We start from the raw sequence: 16,408 nt of genomic DNA on the forward strand, positions 1-16,408 counted from the left end.
CTGCCCAGAGGCGGCAAGGGACAGGCAGCATGGGTTTTAGAGGGGCCAGCCCCAGGGGCACATGCTCACTGCCCCTCCCAGCGGAGTTGCTGAGAGCAACTTGTCCAAGCTGCCTGACCCTCAGTGCCTTCTGTAGATGGAGATACAGGGATGCCTTCTTTACACGACCAAAAAGATGGTGTGGATGCTCAGTGAACTTTTAAGTGGTAAGTGAATATTGGTTACCATTGACCATAGGGCACTAGGATGGGTCTTCTTTTTTTTTTTTTTTACCATTCAACTTGTTTATGGTAAGTCTCAGCTTCAATATGAAGCTGTTTAAAAAAAAAAGAATCAAGACCCTGCTTTTTTACATGCTAAATATTGTAGCAAATATGCCATTAAACATAGCTATGAATTTAAAACAGTAAAGTAAGGAGTTAACAAAAGCTAAACATTGCAGCCTAAACAAAATTCATACAAAAAAATAAAGTAACTATCACTAGTTACATAAAATTTTCTTGACTGGATTAAACTTAATAGTATAAAACATGCATTTTAGAATCATTAGCTATCAAGTTCAAAAAGTACCAGTGTCCATTTGAAATGATTCCTCTCTAAAGCCAAAGTAGAATCAAAATTAATTCAAAAGACATAACACATTCTAACACTAAAAAACATTCAGTCTTATTGAAGTGGAGGTAAATCCCAGACCTTCTGGGGCTTTCTCATGCTGCAAAGGGCTGTTTCTCTAATCACTCAAAGCAGCATACAATAGACTCCAAGGATGTCACTAAGTGCAGTAAAGGGTAAGACTGCTGGTATCCAACTCTGACCTCCCAATAAAACATGGCTGTGTCCACAAATATAGGATGTGTGAGGATCAAAGGCACGCTATTCTGCTAGCTAAAGAGAAGCAAACCAACCCCCCAACCCTAATAGCTCCTTCCCCAGGTAAATAAAAAGTATACAAAGGGGAAAAATTAAAATGAGCCTATCTACAGACTAAGGATTTTAAAATATCAATATAATCCTTACTTCAAAAATTTTAACTAGAGTCTTCTGGCCATTACTGATTATCTCTTAAAGATGTATCCAGATTCAATTTCTGTTGATTTATCATTGGACATTTCTAGTCAAAAATATTAATTTTATTCCCAAATACTATATCTCGACCACTAGTACAACTGCAGTGTATCATCTCCCAGAGTTAGTCATCAAGCACTGGAAGAGAAAAACTAGATGTTCAAGCAGCAGGCAATAATTACGCCCCTTTCACACAGTGGACCCTTAGTGGCTACTGAATAGTCCAGGAATAATTCTAAAAACAAGAAAATTCATGCATTTTAGTAAATATGTCGTAGTTTTCACAGTTGAAATTTCCTTAGACAGTGCACTTTCTTTTATAAGGGAATCCTGATTTTTTCTTAATGTTAGGGCGAGTCAGGACTTGAACTTGCAGACTTCTTTTTCTTCTTCTTACTGTGTTTCTTATGTTTCTTTTTCTTTTTTGTTTTTTTCTGTTGCTTTTTCTCGTTCTTCACTGCTTTTCTTCTTTTTTGCTTGTGTCTCCTCGATATAATCTGATTCTGATAAGGACTCAGATGATAAAGGTTTATCTTCAGGACACATCTTTCTTTTTTTGCTGGTTCCTTTAATGTCCTTTTCTTTCTCAGTTGTTTCCTTTGACTTCTTTTTCTTTTTTAAACTATCCTTACTGTCTGATTCAGTTGCCGAAATGGAACTTTCAGAAGATCGATGTGAACGGGTCTTCTTTTTCTTTCTCCGTTTTCCTTGTTTCTTATCCTCATCTTCAGAATCTGAAGCTTGATGAAGAAGATGAATACCTACCAGATTTCTTCTTTTCTTTTTTCTTTCTCTGTCTCTTTTTGGATGAGCTCTCACTTCCACTTAACAATTTCTCCCTGTGTTTTTCTAGTTCTTTCTTCCAGTTCTCATTCATTTTTTTCTTCAAATTCAGCCAAAGCCTTGGAACCTTTTTCTTTTCTAGTTGCTCTTTTACTTCTTCCCAGGTAGGCCTTGGTCAATTCAGATAATCCTGGATTGTTGGCCCTGAAGACTGGATTGGACCCCTTGATCTGGCCATTGCTATTGGGTTCATATAGGCCACTTGATTATCGCGCTTCCCCATGGTGCCCGACTAAACGCACGGTCACACGCAGACGAAAACCTAGGATGGGTCTTCTTAAGAACACAATGATAAACCACCGTCCTCAGGGCCCTCCTGATAAGTAAGAATGAAAGACCAACTGGAGAAAAGACAGAAGATTTCTTAGAGGGCCCAGACATCACGCCTGGGAATTCCAACCCGACTAAGTGCGTCTGGGCAGTGAGAGGAGCTGGCAGTACATCTGGCCCTGAACTGTGCCATAGCATGGAGCCCACCCAGGACAGCTGGAGGGCAGAATGGGAAATGCACTGGTCAAGGTCCGGGAGAAAGGGTACTCTAACTCGGGTCAGGTGGACAAGGAAGTTGGTGCGCCCAGTGGAGAGCACCAGGAAGGGCAGTGAGAGGCCACAGTCCATGTGGAGGAGGGCTGGTGGGTTCAGGTAAGACTTCCCAGCGGGTAGGGCTACATTAGCCCAGCTGGCATCCTGAATGAAATGAAATGAGCACTACTCGTGCCCCCAAATAAATGCAAGCATGCTTGGCCTCCAGAGTATCTGGGCATTTCCTTTCGGTGGAAGGCAGACAGGGAAGAAGGAAAACATCATCTGACAGTGTTTGGCCTGTGAGTTCCAGCAAACCCACAGCAGCTGCTTTGAGGCGATATGACAAAGTGGCTTGCACCCTGGCATTTGATCTGGGCTTTGAGTGTATGGCCCTGAGCAACCCTTAGTTTCCTTGGCTCCAACAACCTCTCTGGGGAAGTGTTCTGGGAAGTGTCCTGTAGCCGGTGACAGACAGAGGCTGGTACTCTTTCAGTCTTGCCATTTTGAACACCTCTACCAGAGCAGCCTGTGAAAGCCTGTGCTTACCTGATTCTAGACCAGCGGTGCTCAACCTGTGGGTCGCGACCTCTTTGGGGGTCGAATGACCCTTTCACAAGGGTCACCTGAGACCATCCTGTATATCAGATATTTACATTATGATTCATAACAGTAGAAAAATTACAGTTATGAAGTAGCAACAAAATAATTTTATCCTTGGGCGTCACCACAACATGAGGAACTATATTAAAGGGTCGTGGCATTAGGAAGGTTAGAACTACCGTTCTAGACGATGCCACCCTATTCACACCCCACCTGTCTCTCTCAGTGCACCATGTGCACACTAATCTGGCTGGCCATGCCAAGTGCATCTGGTAAGGCAGCCTCTCCCCAGTCCTGCGTCTCAGAAGGCCTGGTTCAAGTTCTGCTGTTTCCAGGAGGCCAAGCCTATGCAGCAACAAATTCCAGAGGAGGGCCTGCTTCAGCTCTGGAGCTTTAGCAACCTCACCTTCTCCTCTGCCTTGGGGACTGTGTTGGGCCAGACGTACCCCTTCCACCCCCGACAGGCAATGACTGCAGTTAGGGTTGGAACAGATGGTCTGTCCTCATGAAGGGGAGAATGATTTCCTGGACCAGCTCTGGAGCTTGGGCACTGGGGGTGGGGGAAGAAATTGGGAAAAAAAAAACCTTTCTAGGATAGGGTTCCTTGTAGCCAGGGGCCCAGAAATCCTTCTGGGGCCTCACTGCATCATCCACGGCTCCCTGCTGGTAACTGCAGGGTCTTCATCTGCTGGATATACTGTTAGTTAAAAAGGACGATGTGGGCATGGAAGCTGACAGCAGACCAGATTTCCTCCATGAAGATAACAGGGAGGGCTTTGGATTTGATGAGGACACAGGATAAAACTGGCAGAATATCTAGGAAGGAAAAGGAAAAAGGAAGAGCCCATAGAGCTGGATACTGTGGAAGAAGGAACTATAGAAGACAGGCATGTTTGAGGAAGGTTTTCAAGCTATATATATACATTTTTTTTTTTTTTTGAAATCAGGCCCTCCTTCCCCGTGAAACCTTCTGTAAAATTTCTGCCACGCTCACTGATGCACATGGTGCAAGTGGACAAAACCCAGAGACAACACACAGAAATAGCTAGAGACATTGGCAAAAACAATTTGTTTTAAATCACTGCCTTAATTTCTGACAGCGGAAGGCATTTTTCTGCCCTTTTGAACACTACCCTCTCCAGCCAATTACACCAGTCCCAGAGAAAGGTTCCTTTTCTCTGTTTAAGACAGAAGCAGAACTTGAGGAGGAGCAAGCTCAATGCATTTAAATTTTCAGTTCAGAAGACAGAAGTCTGTACCAGAATTGTGAGGCTAGGAAAATCCACTAGCAGTGGAGAGGGTGGAGGAATTTTCCAAGCACTTTTTGGTTTAAAAAGAAAAATAGAGAAAAACTTAATATAAAAAAAAAATCACTTCCCTCTCCTCTCTAAATATACCAAGTATGAGCCACTTTGTATGAGCAAACCAAGTTACACATGACCTATTTTGATATTTCCCAACTAACAAAAGGACTTAACATTTTAAAAGGACATTTAAAAATAAACATGTAGGTATTTCCATTTTTCCCTAAATTTTCATGTTTTGTTTTATTTATTTTTTTAGAACCATAGTCCAAGTTGGGGCGAGGCGCTGATCTGTCCAGACTATCTGGGCAACCATGAGGCAGAGAGGGGCAGATTGTGGGGAAAGGGAAGACCACAGATGGTCACAGCAGCACCTTCCAGGGTCCCTAAGGGAGGGGAGACTTTTAAGAAATCCCATGTGCCCCAGAATCCTGGATACACAGGTGAATGCACACAGTGTCTTCAAGGACACTTCCAATAGGTAAAGAATAAAATAATATTATCTGTCCCCCTGAGTCTGTAGACTCAGACAACCAGAAGATAGGCTGCTAGATCCACCTGCTTGAGACACACTAGTCCCTGCTATGAGCTAGAAAACCACAGAGGGCTGCCCCTGGAGGGCGAAGGATGGCCTTGTAGCCCCCCAGCCTGTCATACTGGCTCAGGACATGACAAATGTCACAGGTGAGCAAATAATGATTGGGTCCCTACTTTGCCTTGTGCCTGGGTTAGGCATTGGCAGGAGGTGGGTATTCCCCCTTCTCTGTCCAGGAGCTCCTACTTGTTCTTCAAGACTTAGTGCAGGTAGCACAATCTGAGAAGCCCTCCACTATGTCTCCCCCAGCCCCTAACTCCGTTCCATCGTCTAACAGCCCTCATCCAGCCCTGTCTGCATCACCAGGTGTCCCACATATCCTGGGATTATCCAGGTGTGCTGGAGCCACCTGAGGGCAGGTGTATGATTAGTCTTCTCTGTAACCTGGGAGCAGCGGAGGGATTGGGGTCTAGCAGGAGGACCTCAGGATGTGCCTGGTGAGTGAATGAACCCTTATCAGCATGGCTCCATCACATACCTACCACAGGGCCAGACCAGAACATAACCAGCCCCTATAAAGAGTGGGAAACACAGGGTGGATGGTGCGATGTGACGGTAGGGAAGATAGAAAAAGAAGGAACTCGTTCAGCCTGGGCCTGGGTGTACCAGAAATGCTTAATCAGAGTCTTGAAATTTTACCAAGGATTCCCTGAGGGCAAAGGCTATTTATTCCAGGCAGAGAGAATAGTAGGAGTAAAGGCATGGTAAATCAGATGAACTTGGAGTAGCTACACGGGGCCAGGAGAAAGGATGCGCAAAATGGGAAGAGGGAAGGCAGGAAGCAGGCTGGAGCAGGATTGCTAAACACACTGGAGGCCAGGCTAAGAAATCTGGCCATGCACTCACCCTCTCCCTCCCTCTCTCACTCTCTGTCTACAATGATGACTTAGAATACCTTTGAGTGCAAGATCTAAAAGTTTAATTGATCCCTATTTTGAAAAATAACAATACTTGATTAATTTAACCTAACACATCCTCTTTTTGTTTAAACCTTTTTTTTATTTGAGAGAAAGAAAAATTTTAAAAGACATATGGAGAGATATATCGTCTTCTTGAATTGGAAGACTCAGTACTATAAATATTTGCTTTTCCCAAATTGATAGGAAGACCCTCAATAAAAACTCCATTATGTTTTTCTTAATGGAAACTGACAAAGAGATTCTAGATGTTGCATAAGTAGGCTAAGGCCAAGAATAGTAAAGACAATTTTGAAGAACAAAGTGGGAGGCCTTAACCTACTGGGTATCAAGACATATTATAAAGCAAAGTCATTAGGACAATGCAATGTTGTTGCAGGGGCAGATAAACAGACCAGTGGAAAAGAACAGAAAATAGGCCCACTTGTTATGGACACTTGATTCATGACAGCAATGGCACCATAGGGCAATAAGGAAAGAATGGATAAGTCAATTGGATGATCACATTTTAAAAATAAAGCCCGCCTCTACTGATTACTATGCAAAAAGTCAATTTCAATGTAGATTGTAAGAGTCAGGCACACAGGCTCACACCTGTAATCCCAGCACTCTAGGACGCTGAGGCAGGTAGATTGCTTGAGCTCAAGAGTTCAAGACCAGCCTGAGCAAAAGTGAAACCCCATCTCTAAAATAGAAGTGTGTTGTGGCGGGCGCTTGTCGTCCCAGCCACTTGGGAGGCTGAAGGCAAGAGGATTGCCTGAGCCCAAGAGTTTGAGGTTGCTGTGAGCTATGACACCAAGGCACTCTAGTGAGGGCAAGAAAGTGAGACTCTGTCTTAAAAACAAAAACAAAACAAAAAAAAAAAACTGTAGATTATAGATATAATGCAAAAGAAAAGTTTCCCTATAGAAATCATAGGATAGGTAAACATGCCTAAAACAGGAAGAAAAAAGGACTATCTATAAAGAGAAAGACAAGACTATGTTAAGAACTTCTGTTCATCAAAAACACCTTTAAGAGCCTGAAAAGGAATATCAGAGTGGGAGGGGGGATTTGCAAAATATGTAACTGACACACCAGTCCTATCCAGGGTGCATAAAAAACGCTTTAAACCGGTGGTTCTCGACTAGGGGTGATTTTCCTTTTTTTCCTCCCTATCTTGGGCAAGAGGGAAAAAAAACATATAGCCTTGTCTGGAGATATATTTGGGGACAACTTGTGTGGGTGGGTGTTGCTGGCATCTAGTGGACAGACATCAAGGGTGCTGCTGAACACCACACAGCCACATATAAGCCCTCCCACCCCACCCTACAAAATTATCTGGCCCCAAATATCTACAATGCCAAGGCTGAGAAGCCTTGGTTTAAATTAATCAGAAAAAGCCAGGCATGGTGGCTTGTGCCTGTAATCCTAACACTCTGAGAGGCCAAGGCGGGTGGATTACCTGAGCTCATGAGTTCTAGAGCAGCCTGAGCCAGACTGAGACCCTGTCTCTAAAAAATAGCCGGGTGTTGTGGCGGGTGCCTGTATTCTACTACAGGCTACTTGGGAGGCTGAAGCAAGAGAATTATTAAGCCCAAGAGTTTGAGGTTGCTGTGAGCTGTGACACCACAGCACTCTACCCAGGGAGACAAAGTAAGACTCTGTCTCAAAAAAAAAAAAAAAAATTAATTAATTAATCAGAGAAAAACAGATAATTTCATAGAAAAATGAACAAAACACTTGAATGGGAATTTCACATAAGAGGAAATTCTAATGGCCTATGAAAAGCATCATTAATTAATAGGAAAATACAAACTAAAACCACATGACCTACTAGAACTGTCTTTCCCCAGCCTCTGGATCACAGAAGGGTACCAGTCCATGACCTGTTAGGACCCTGGCCATGTAGCATCACTGCCTGAGTTGTGCCTCCTGTCCCATCCTCCCAACCCCCCCCCATCCATGGAAAAATTGTCTTCCATGTAACCTGTCCCTATTGCCAGAAAGTTTCCCATCCATGGCCTGTTAGGAATGAGGTGAGCAAGTGAAGCTTATCTGTATTCACGGCCACTCCCCATCGCTCACATCACCACCTTAGCTCTGGCTTCTGTCCCGTTTCCTACTCTGTCACTCCCACCACCACCATCTGGAGAAAAATTGTCTTCCATGAAATTGGTCCCTGATGCCAAATGGTTGGGGACCGTTGTCTACAATATACCATGAATGGCTAAAATTCAGAAGACTAACAATAACAAGTGTTGACAAAGATGAACAACTAAAATTTTTACACATTGCTAGTGGGAGCATAAACACTTGGGCAATATTATTTATGACAGCCCCAAAGTAGAAACAATCTAAATGCCCATTAAGTGTAGGCTGGAGGCTGGCACAGTGGCTCCTGGCTGTAATCCCAGCTCTCTGGGAGGCCACCGCAGGAAGATCACTTGAGCTTAGGAGTTTGAGACCAGCCTGAGCAAGAGCAAGACCCCATCTCTACAAAAAACAGAAAAATGAGCTAGGGATGGTGGTGGGCACCTTAGTTCAGCTATTCAGGAGGCTGAGGCAGCAGAATAGCACCCCAGCCTGAGAAGACTATGAGCCAATAAAAATGAAGAAACTACAGCTATAAGCAAGAGTATAATAGACTCCCACAAACACAATATTGAGCAAAAGAAGCTGGACCCAATAGAGTCATACTGCAGTATTCCATTTATATACAGTTTGTATAAATACAGGCAAAACTCAAGTATGATATTAGAGGTCAGCATTATGTTTAAGAGCAAGAAGGGGTATGGGAAGGCCCATGGGAGGGTTCAAGAGCTGGCTATGTGCATTTTGTAATAGTTTTTAGAATTGTACTTTATGATTCGTGCATTCAAATATAGGTTATATCTGCCTAACAAGGTTTTTATAATAGATTTAAAAAGGTCCTCTTCCCAGTGATCTCAATTATTAAATAGGAAGCAGTCCATAAAGGTAAATTTTTTTTTCTTGGATACATATTTTCTGCAGATTCAGCCATTCCTTCCAGCCTTAGAGGTTTAGGAAGGAACTTCCGTCTACCATTAATACTAGGGATTCATGTCAGCTGTCTCTGTCCACGGCCCACACACACCCTCCAAACTGCCTCTCTGATACCCAGAGGAAGGATGAGTAATGAGTTACTTATTTCTTAGAAAAATTACCTGTCTGGATATAATCTGATTCCCTTGGAGAAAAAACAATTATTTACTACATTTACTACTACATTCATTCATGTCTGATACAGTAACTTACAGGCAACATATCAATAGATCTGTTCTTTTTTTTTTTTTGAGACAGAGTCTCATTATGTTGCCCTTGGTAGAGGGTCTTGTTTCTACTTTTGGGCATAAGTGATTCTCTTGAAATGCCCAAGAAAAGTGAGAAATTGGTGCATTGGTTTTAAAACATGTCTTCATTCTTTGAGAGCCCTTCCATCAAAAATGTTGAACCAATTCCCCACTCCATGCATATGGACCAGTTTGGTGAGTCACTTCTAACTAGCAGAATGAAGCAAGAGTGATGCTGCGTAACTTCCAAAAGTAGGTTAGATGCACCTTCCACGAGGGGGTGTGGGAAGGTCCCCCCTCCCAGGACTCCCAGCCTTGGAATGTGGCCACGTGCCATGAGGAAGCCAAGCACTCATGTGGAAAGGCCATTGTCTCCCCCAGGAGGAGGTCACGGTGGAGATGCCACATCATCTGCCAGACGCGTGTGCGAGTGAGTGAGCCTGGGATGGGTCCAGCCCCAGCCTCAAGACAAGCTGACCCCACCTGGCCCTGCCTACATTGCAGATTCTTAAGAAAGATAAATATTGCTGAAGCTGTTCTTTAAAATCACTAAGTTTCTGAAAAGTTAGGTAAGCAGTAATAAATACCAGGAATATCTAGATTTTAATGTGAATTTTCCAGATTCTTAAAATACTGCTGGGGCTAAACAGAACTGCAGGCTGGGTCTGACCTGTGGGCTGCTGAGTGGACAGAGCAAACAACTGACTCCAGCTTCAAAGGTGCTGAGTCCTGGCATGGAGTGGTGCCTCGACTAGACCTCCCCACCACCACCCCAAACTCATTCAGGTCTGCCTGCCACAGAGCATTCGAGCATCTGAGACATGGAAGTCAGAGCAGTGACTGAGCCCTGTTGATTCATAAAGCTACAGTTTCGACCAACTTTTGCACTAAACAGATCACAAACAAATTGCAGCAGTTCTAACTGGCACACCCTGGTGTCTGTCTATCCCTCTTACACACATGGACACACACAGAGTTCACTTTAAACCAAAGCTTCAGAAACCTGAAGTAATGTCTGATATGGTAACTTTCCAGCAACATAGATCAAAGAGTGAATTGCTTACAGCCATGACCGTTAACAACATAAGTTCACACACATTGAAATGTTGCTAAATGTGGAAAGTGTAAAATTTTCTGACTAGATTTTCCATAAAGAAGCAGGCTGCTTCCTGTGCAGAAGCAAACACATTCTTATCTTTTACAGCCAGAACAGGTGATACTTAAAGCAGGATTCATCTGAATGACAATAGATGGGAAATGTGCAACAGGTTCTTTCTATCTCTGTCTCTCCCTGGCTGTGGGTCCTTTTCTAAATCCACCTTTCCCCCAGCCCCTTTGTACACAGAGCAGCCAGAAGAAGGCGGGGAGGAGGAATTCCACCCTTGCAGAGCCCTGCAAGCAGCAGCTGCACCCAGAGGCCCTGGAGAGGAGGGACAGAGAGCTGTGACTCATAGTTGGCAGGAGGACACCTGACCTTCATCACCTCACTTGTCCAGCATGAAACCCTCTGGACATGCAGAAGTGAGGTCTTTGTAAGGAGACAGAGTCAGAGTCGGGACACTCCAGTCTGGGCTTTGGCCCCATTAGGAGTGTGCACCGGGGCTCCACATCTGTCATCTTCCCAGAGAACCCCACTTTAGAGAGGCTGCTCTTCCCTACATCTCTGCCTGATTTGGGAAGCAGCATAATTATCCCAGGCCCCAGCTACCGCCTCCCAGAGACCCTGGGCCAACACCTCCACATCCTACCCCCAGCTTAGCCTTAACCTGAACTCCTCTGCCCCCATGAACCTGTAGTTTGGGAAACTCTGCAGCCTGTTGAGTCCACCATGCTTCGCTCCAAAGGCCACCTCAACACTGCCAGGTAGATGGGACACCTGGGACATGTGTTCTCTCCAAGCCCCCAGCTGTCTGAGACCTTTTCAAGCCTCTCCCACAGAACCTTCCAAGCTCCCGTTCTATAATTGACAGTCTTGCCTAAAACTCAGCACCCTCACGGAAAGCACCCTCCACTTCCTGCCTAGCCCCCAAACCAGATCCTTCCCAGGCACACAGAGTTCCTTCCAGCCTTCCCCTGCCACACAGATCCCTGGATGGGAAGGTAACGGGACACTTGGGCCAGGTGCTGGGAGCTATCAGTGTACCACCTCCCTGCATGTGACAGCCTCGAGATTCACCCTTCACGTGGCTCTGAGAGGGGTCAGCACTGGGCCCGGCATGTGGTTGGTGTGCAAGAAATGGGCATTCCAGAAATGCTAGATGGCTTCCTGAACACAGGCAGATGTCATTGCACCCCTTAGTCAGACGAGGAAACTGAGCTCAGAGAAGTCAATTGGCATGCAAGCCATGCAACTGGCAGGTGGCAGAACCACGGCCTGATGCAGATCACCTGCAGCCTCCACCTCTGGTTCCCTAGTAAGTCCAGTCAGCCCACAGCATCCCAATGAGACAAGCTAAAAAAGAGCTTCAAGTTAAAGATGATTTTTTCCCCAGTTAACATGAAGAGTTCCAAAGAGCTCACAAGTTGGAAGAATGAAATGTAAGGAATCTCCTAAAAACAAACAAACAAACAAACAAACAAAAACCAGACATTCAACCCTAAAACAACTCTATGGGGCCCCTTTACTGCCCCAGCTGCCCTTGATGCAGGAGGGAGGGGGTAAGAAGGCTGGCCGCCTGCCCCAGGGACTCCAGGGCTAGCTTCAGCCATAGGCAGAGCAGGGAGGCCAGAGAAATCATAGTTCTAGAATAAGAAGGATACCCCAGGGGTGTTGCAATCCTGGCTCTGACTCCCTCTTGGAATCAGTGTCAACTGTAAGAGGCAGAGAACCACGAGCACAGGCCACCACAGGGATCACGTGCAGTTATGGGTTGGTCGATTACAGTAATTACTATGGGAAGTTGAATTGTGTTTTCAACACATAATTTTTAAAACACCCTAAATTATAAAGCACTAGGCAAATGACTAACAAAGAAAGTTTATGGGCAGATGCGAAAGTGACCAGCCCTTAGCCCAACCAGGAAACCTGCCCGTAAAGGACGCAATACAAGGAGTCTTCTGTGTGGAGCTGCCGGACATCCCCCCAGAATGAAAACTGGGTTGGAAGGGGCCCGCACCTCTGGAGCAGTGGCCTGGTGGCCCATTGGAAAGACATGAACCCCCCCCACACACACACACGCCCCTCCCTTCTGTGGCATTGGGTCAAGATGTGTTCATTCCCCAGAGGCTGCTGACAGAGGGTGACAGTGTGGAGACCTGTGAGAAGCTCACACACAATTGACTTTAGGGATATTAGAAAAACCCATCACTTCTCGGAGGTATTGGTTGCCTGCAGAAATGCCTGTCTCTGCTGTGTGCACCCCAGGCCATGTCTTCTAGGTCCATCTTCCTGGGGAGCAAGAGCTGTGAGCCCCAGTGCTAACAAACTCTTCACGGAGCTTAATCGCCAAGGACAGAGTTGCTCAGGCTGCAGTGGGGTGGAGGCCAGCTACCCCCTCCTCTTCCCAAAGCCACTAAGGAATCCCTGCGTAAACCCCAGGGTTCCATGAAACAGTCTGAGAATGGCAAGAATTGAGGAGGAACTGGGTGGCGAGGAAGTGAGGGTAGCCGATCCAGGCATCCCATTTCCAAACTTGTCAGCTGAGCAACAGCAGCATCTGGACGGGGATCAGGGACCACACAAGCGTGCTCAGGTGTCAGGAGCCCAGGAGGCAGGAGGAGGTGGAGGGAAGGGCCCCAGTGGAAAGACCACGCCCCCAAATCTCTGAGACCTGAGGAGGTCAAGGGCCTGGGCAGCAACAGATGTCTCAGGTGGAAAGGTGAAGGCACCAGGCCTCCAACAGGGCAGGGTGTCAGGTCTGGAGCAGCCCTGAGGTGGGCTTGAGAAGCTCACCGGCGTCACAAAGTGTGGCCTCCACTGTGGGTCCCCAGCACGCCCCCAGCCCCCCCCACACACACACACTGGTGGCTATTCTCTCATTTCATAAATCACTTTCTGTGGGGGAGAACAGAAAGGAGCCATTGTTCCCAGTTACAGATGAGCAATCCAGAACCCAGACAGAAACTCCAGTCTCTAGATTTCCACCCAGTTCCTGGCTCACATAGACCCAGCTGCTGTGGAAGGCTGGAGGGCTTTTTCTAGTCTACTAAAGACCACTCCAGGGGAGAACTGCTGGCTAGTCTGACCAATTCCAAGGTTAAATTATGGCACCTGTAACACAGACAGGGAAAAACAAGAAGAAAATGACCCACATCATGGCAAATCAACTGTGATTTTTCTTAAAAGATTCAATTCCACTATGCTTCATGTGTGAATTTCATAAATAGACTAGAGAATCTATATCAATATCACCAGAAAAATGTTCATGATACAAAAAGAATATTCATTTTACAAATGATTAGCCATAGGGTTCTCTGTGATCAATTTGTTTATAGCCCTCTTCCTTCCTTCCTTCCTTCCTTCCTTCCTTCCTTCCTTCCTTCCTTCCTTCCTTCCTTCCTTCCTTCCTTCCTTCCTTCCCTTCCTTCCTTCCTTCCTTCCTTCCTTCCTTCGCTCCCTTCCTCCCTCCCTCCCTCCCTTCCCTTTCTTTCCCTTTCTTTCTTTTCCTTTCTTTCCTTTCCTCTTTCCTTTCTTTCTTGACAGAGTCTGACTCTGTTGCCTTGGGTAGAGTGCCGCGGCATACTCACAGCTCACATCAACCTCTAATTCCTGGGCTCAAGCAATCCTCCAACCTCAATCTCCCAAGTAACTGGGACTACAGATGAGCCCCAGCACGACTGGCTAATTTTTCTATTTTTAGTAGAGACTAGGGTCTTGCTCTTGTTCAGGTTGATCTGGAACTCGTAAGCTCATGTGATCCACTGGCCTCAGCCTCCCAGAGTGCTAGGATTACAGGTGTGAGCCACTGTGCCCGGCCAGCCTTATTGCTTTGGACAATGTGATATTTGGAGCAGACTTTTCACCTCCAGACTCTGGAATTATTCCCCTTGTCCTTTGTGTTATTAGGAACCCTGAGGGCAAACGAAAGCCCCCTCTCCCTTCTTTGTAAGAAATCCTTTTTCTATTAACACTTTACAATGATTTTTCTCTCGTGCCTCACATTCAAACATTTCCTTAGACCTGTCTATTTGGGATTCCAACAGAGGTGATGTGAGACTTTGTCCAAATCTTTCACAGACAGGGAATGGGAGCTGAGGACAATTTGGATTTATTATAAAATGCCAAACTGATAAAGGGACAGTAAACTGATTTTTCCCAACTTACATACTCAACGATTCTGATGTGCTCCAGTCTCCCTCCAGTATCTCGACAAAGTCCCTTTAAGTCTTAGGCACGTGAGTGCCTCCTCCCCTGACTCTCAACAGTAGGTAATATGTTTCTTATTATAATCTGTTTGGCTGTTTTCATGGGATTTTCCTGGGGGGCGGGGGGAGGTTTCCCGTTCTGTTCAAATCACTGTCTTTGGGCTGAAAACTACCTAGGTTATGCTGTGGTCTCTGCTTACAAGCTGGTTTCTCTTCCATTCAATCCCATGATGACCACCTTAGGAACAGAGCTATGTCTCTCTCTCTCTCACATCAGGTACAGACAATTGAGTTAACCATGTCCTTCAAGTGATGGAACAAAAAAATCATCACTGGGGCCATGTCTTCCCATCCCTCCATGTGCAGGCCAGACCCAGCCTGCCACAGGGCATGGTAATGCTTTGTCAGGTGGATGAAGGGACAGGACGGAGGTGGATGGAGATAGACAGAGGAGCAGAAGGGCAGGGCCTGAAGCATCAGAAATACTGAGCCCACCCTCAGCCCTGCTTCTTACTGTAGGATGTGGGACAAGCTACATAACCTCCAAGTAGGCCTCAGTTTCCTCATCTGAAGAATGTTCATCATGTTTTAGATGAGATTGAGAATGATATGTCAAGCAGGAGGTAGAAGCTCAGACCTATCAGGGGACAGGTAAGTAGTGGAAAGACGGGGACAGGCGATGAGGAGCAGGGACTGTGGCCAGCTCTAGGGCACCCTGAAGAACGAAGGCCACACACACTTAAAGACGTTTGAATTGTGACAGCGAGGCCAAATGCATTGCCTGTGACCTGTGCCACCAGTCTGACACACACTATATCCTAAGTATAATAGCTAAAAAGGAGAGGCTCTGAGATTTGAGGATGCATACTTCAGAAGTCAGGAGACCACAGCTCAAGTGCAGGGCTTAGTTCTCTGGCAGCCTGACCTTGATTAAGTACTGTGTTGCTCCATAAAGCCACAACTTTGCACACTGAGAACCCAGGAAAAGCCATCCTGTCACCACAAAAGACAGCAGCATGAAGTGTTAAGCGACATTCATGATGCTGACCAGGCCATCTAAAGCAGCCCTCTGCTCATCCAGAAGCAAGGCCTAGAAGCTTCACAGAATCCAGGGCACCGAAGAGTGCCGTGCACCAGGAAGGCTGCCAGGGAAATGGGAGCACAGAGCAATGTGTGCACAGAGGCCCAGGGAGGCAACAGAAAGGCCTGAGCAGCAACTAGATGGCCAAGGAATTTTATAAATAGTGCATATTTGTAGCATCAGGGAGAATGCAGTGTTATGTAAAATGTAAGGCCTTGGAAGGAGGGATTGCTCGGAGCTTTAACTCCTGCCTGTTCAATGCTTGAATTGTGACAGAGAGTGGTGGTGCTTGGTGAAACTAAATGGATGAAAATGATCAGAAGACATTGCTGGGTGGAGAGGGAAGATGTGTGGGTGGCGAAGTTCCCAAGTGACAACTTGGGCAATTGCTGGTAGGTGAGTCTGAAAGATGAGTCTACATGTCGCACGTGCAGGGAGGAGGGTCAGGTTGCCATGGTCTTTCCTTTTATCGCAAATGTTCATGACTGGACAATAACAGTCATGAACGTAGCCTCAGGCAGCCTGTGGTAGTCAGGGGACATGGAGCAAAGGCATGGCTTCACGAAGGGCTATCTGCAGATCTGCTCTGGAGAGAGGGAGCGTTCCTAAAGCCTGAGGGTCATCCCTGAGTCCTGCCACTCCTCCCCTGACCTGAACGACACCTGCGTGGTCTGGCCAGACATGCAGCTGGGGCTTGGCTTCATAGGGAAGTGGCTGTTGTAGCCTCTGGTTCCCTTCCTTTTGTTCTCCTCCCAGACGCTAATGAGAAGGCGTGATGCCCTTGCTTACTTGTTTGAACCGAGGCCACGTATGCTGTGGCTTGGCTGACGCTCAGCTCTTGGAGTGGTTTAAATAGCAGGTCAGACAGAGGCCTTCCCAAC

The 16,408-nt window shown here is 46.0% G+C and overlaps 1 protein-coding gene and 1 pseudogene across 4 annotated transcripts in view; both read right to left on the reverse strand.

Moving 5' to 3' along the window:
- CEMIP (cell migration inducing hyaluronidase 1) overlaps positions 1-16,408 on the reverse strand; it is a 170,235-nt gene that overhangs the window by 101,744 nt on the left and 52,083 nt on the right. The window lies entirely within an intron of this gene.
- On the reverse strand, positions 338-2,133 carry LOC128588492 (protein FAM133B-like; annotated as a pseudogene). Its single transcript, XR_008380787.1, has one exon. The product of XR_008380787.1 is annotated as a protein FAM133B-like (transcript).

The sequence above is a fragment of the Nycticebus coucang genome, chromosome 6 (assembly GCF_027406575.1).
Source record: "Nycticebus coucang isolate mNycCou1 chromosome 6, mNycCou1.pri, whole genome shotgun sequence".
Lineage (NCBI taxonomy): Eukaryota > Metazoa > Chordata > Mammalia > Primates > Lorisidae > Nycticebus > Nycticebus coucang.